Consider the following 4,321-nt stretch of genomic DNA (forward strand, 5'->3'; position numbering starts at 1 on the left):
GGCGCTGCACTGCTGCACGCCCAGCCCTAATGCTATAGCGCCACGTCCAGCAGCAGTAGGCGTGAGCCGGCAATCACGTCCTAATGTGACCGTCAGCCAGTGGTGCAGCAGTGAGCAGCTGCTCTCCTGATGGAAGCAGAACGCTGCAGTCATCCGCAGTACATTCCACACCAGCTGCGCCTTCTGTGGTACAAGGTCCGTATTCCGAGACCAGCATTCTTCCCAGCATGCACTGCGGCTTCTTCTCATTTGCATATAACATTGTCACAAAATGCTCTTCAGTTTGGCCAAAATACTCTATATTAATGGGTTTTATTATTACAGGCATGACATATTAGGTAAAATATCACAGCAGGATACATTATTTTTAATTTATAAAAGTAATCTCGCCACAATGTAAGAACTTCTCTCCCGCGGGACCATAAATACCGCCGGGGCTGTCTGCAGTATCATGCCTGCTTCGGCAGCACATATACTAAAATTGGAACGATACAGAGAAGATTAGCATGGCCCCTGCGCAAGGATGACACGCAAATTCGTGAGGCGTTCCATATTTTTGCACCGATTCTTCAATTAGAATTTAAAAAAAAATTCTAACATAACATTTTTTTCTCCTTATAGGTTTTAACTTGGAGTAATAATAATAATTGTCTCACGGTGCCACCACTAAAAGGTGTATTTTTTGTGCCATGTGACTACAGGCATACAGCAAATGTACCCGAGGCGCCATAACCACGTACAGTGTAACCCCCCCCAGAAGTTGTGGGATGACACTTTTGTCTGTGTGATTGTAACGTTGTTATAAGTGAGTGATTACAATATCGGAGTAAAAGGATCATTTAGGCGACTTTCACACGGGCGACCCCCTATTTTGTGTCTGCAATATTTGGTTGCCAGCAATGCTTTTTTTTTAGAATAATCTTCCATCGCAGTGCTGACGGCCACAATAAAATTGCGCGATAAAAAATGTACAATTTTTTATTGCGAAAATGAATAGGACTTTCCATTATCAAAATTGCATCGCAACACAATCTTGTTGCATTGCGAGGCGATAAAAAGGAGCGGCTCCATAGCGAAACCTGGGAGATAAAAAGAATCGCACATCGCAGAAAGATAGAGCAGCCGTTATTTTTTGTTCTCTCAACATCACATCAGTGAAAACATCACAGATGGGAAGGAAACCGTTGGTTTCATAATCTGCTTTTTTACTGACTATCGCATCAGGCGAAAATCGCACGATTTTCTTGCCTGTGTGAAACCACCCTTATTGCGGAAAACTGATGCCTTGTACGAAGACTCCAGTACCCTGTTGTACAGCCTCTAGCTTAGATACAAGATGTGATACAGGCGGGCATGGAGGCTCTAATACCCTGTTGTACCACCTCTAGCTTGGATACAAGATGTGATACAGACAGGCATGGAGGCTCTAGTACCCTGTTGTACCACCTCTAGCTTGGATACAAGATGTGATACAGACATGGAGGCTCTAGTACCCTGTTGTACCACCTCTAGCTTGGATACAAGATGTGATACAGGCAGGCATGGAGGCTCTAGTACCCTGTTGTACCGCCTGTAGCTTGGATACAAGATGTGATACGGGTGGGCATGGAGGCTCTAGTACCCTGTTGCACTGCCTCTAGCTTGGATACCAGATGTGATACGGGTGGGCATGGAGGCTCTAGTACCCTGTTGCACTGCCTCTAGTTTGGATACAAGATGTGATACAGGTGGGCATGGAGGCTCTAGTACCCTGTTGTACCGCCTCTAGCTTGGATACAACATGTGATACGGGCGGGCATGGAGGCTCTAGTACCCTGTTGTACCGCCTCTAGCTTGGATACAAGATGTGATACGGGTGGGCATGGAGGCTCTAGTACCCTGTTGTACTGCCTCTAGCTTGGATTCAAGATGTGATACGGGCGGGCATGGAGGCTCTAGTACCCTGTTTCACCATCTCTAGCTTGGATACAAGATGTGATACGGGCGGGCATGGAGGCTCTAGTACCCTGTTGTACTGCCTCTAGCTTGGATACAAGATGTGATACGGGTGGGCATGAAGGCTCTAGTACCCTGTTGTACCGCCTCTAGCTTGGATACAAGATGTGATACAGACAGGCATGAAGGCTCTAGTACCCTGTTGTACCGCCTCTAGCTTGGATACAAGATGTGATAGGGGCGGGCATGGAGGCTCTAGTACCCTGTTGTACCGCCTCTAGCTTGGATACAACATGTGATACGGGCGGGCATGGAGGCTCTAGTACCCTGTTGTACCGCCTCTAGCTTGGATACAAGATGTGATACGGGTGGGCATGGAGGCTCTAGTACCCTGTTGTACTGCCTCTAGCTTGGATTCAAGATGTGATACGGGCGGGCATGGAGGCTCTAGTACCCTGTTTCACCATCTCTAGCTTGGATACAAGATGTGATACGGGCGGGCATGGAGGCTCTAGTACCCTGTTGTACTGCCTCTAGCTTAGATACAAGATGTGATACAGGCGGGCATGGAGGCTCTAGTATCCTGTTGTACCGCCTCTAGCTTGGATACAAGATGTGATACAGGCAGGCATAGAGGCTCTAGTACCCTGTTGTACCGCCTCTAGCTTGGATACAAGATGTGATACAGGCGGGCATAGAGGCTCTAGTACCCTGTTGTACCGCCTCTAGCTGGGATACAAGATGTGATACGGGCGGGCATGGAGGCTCTAGTACCCTGTTGTACCGCCTCTAGGTTGGATACAAGATGTGATACGGGCGGGCATGGAGGCTCTAGTACCCTGATGTACCGCCTCTAGCTTGGATACAAGATGTGATACAGGTGGGCATGGAGGCTCTAGTACCCTGTTGTACCGCCTCTAGCTTGGATACAAGATGTGATATAGACAGGCATGGAGGCTCTAGTACCCTGTTGTACCACCTCTAGCTTGGATACAAGATGTGATACGGGCGGGCATGGAGGCTCTAGTACCCTGTTGTACCGCCTCTAGCTTGGATACAAGATGTGATACGGGCGGGCATGGAGGCTCTAGTACACTGTTGTACTGCCTCTAGCTTGGATACAAGATGTGATACAGACAGGCATGGAGGCTCTAGTACCCTGTTGTACCACCAGTAGCTTGGATACAAGGTGTGATACGGGCGGGCATGGAGGCTCTAGTACCCTGTTGTACCGCCTCTAGCTTGGATACAAGATGTGATACAGGCCGGCATGGAGGCTCTAGTACCCTGTTGTACCGCCTCTAGCTTGGATACAAGATGTGATACAGGTGGGCATGGAGGCTCTAGTGCCCTGTTGTACCGCCTCTAGCTTGGATACAAGATGTGATATAGATAGGCATGGAGGCTCTAATACCCTGTTGTACCACCTCTAGCTTGGATACAAGATGTGATACAGACAGGCATGGAGGCTCTAGTACCCTATTGTACCGCCTCTAGGTTGGATACAAGATGTGATACAGGCGGACATGGAGGCTCTAGTACCCTGTTGTACCGCCTCTAGCTTGGATACAAGATGTGATACGGGCGGGCATGGAGGCTCTAGTACCCTGTTGTACTGCCTCTAGCTTGGATACAAGATGTGATACAGGCGGGCATGGAGGCTCTAGTACCCTGTTGTACCGCCTCTAGCTTGGATACAAGATGTGATACGGGCGGGCATGGAGGCTCTAGTACCCTGTTGTACCGCCTCTAGCTTGGATACAAGATGTGATACAGGCGGGCATGGAGGCTCTAGTACTCTGTTGTACCGCCTCTAGCTTGGATACAAGATGTGATACAGGTGGGCATGGATGCTCTAGTATCCTGTTGTACTGCCTCTAGCTTGGATACAAGATGTGATACGGGCGGGCATGGAGGCTCTAGTACCCTGTTGTACCGCCTCTAGCTTGGATACAAGATGTGATACAGGCCGGCATGGAGGCTCTAGTACCCTGTTGTACCGCCTCTAGCTTGGATACAAGATGTGATACAGGTGGGCATGGAGGCTCTAGTACCCTGTTGTACTGCCTCTAGCTTGGATTCAAGATGTGATACGGGCGGGCATGGAGGCTCTAGTACCCTGTTGTACTGCCTCTAGCTTGGATACAAGATGTGATACGGGTGGGCATGAAGGCTCTAGTACCCTGTTGTACCGCCTCTAGCTTGGATACAAGATGTGATACAGACAGGCATGGAGGCTCTAGTACCCTGTTGTACCGCCTCTAGCTTGGATATAAAAAGTGATAGGGGTGGGCTTGGAGGCTCTGGTACCCTTTTGTACCACCTCTAGCTTGGACACAAGATGTGATACGGGCGGGCATGGAGGCTCAAATACCCTGTTGTACCG

The 4,321-nt window shown here is 49.1% G+C and overlaps 1 non-coding gene across 1 annotated transcript; it reads left to right on the plus strand.

The window, feature by feature from the left end:
* The first annotated feature begins 453 nt into the window (after positions 1 to 453).
* On the plus strand, positions 454 to 558 carry LOC136588881 (U6 spliceosomal RNA). Its single transcript, XR_010787682.1, has one exon. It is a non-coding gene; the product is annotated as a U6 spliceosomal RNA (small nuclear RNA).
* Positions 559 to 4,321: the final 3,763 nt, after the last annotated feature.

This window comes from Eleutherodactylus coqui, chromosome 13 (genome assembly GCF_035609145.1).
Source record: "Eleutherodactylus coqui strain aEleCoq1 chromosome 13, aEleCoq1.hap1, whole genome shotgun sequence".
Classification (NCBI taxonomy): Eukaryota; Metazoa; Chordata; class Amphibia; order Anura; family Eleutherodactylidae; genus Eleutherodactylus; species Eleutherodactylus coqui.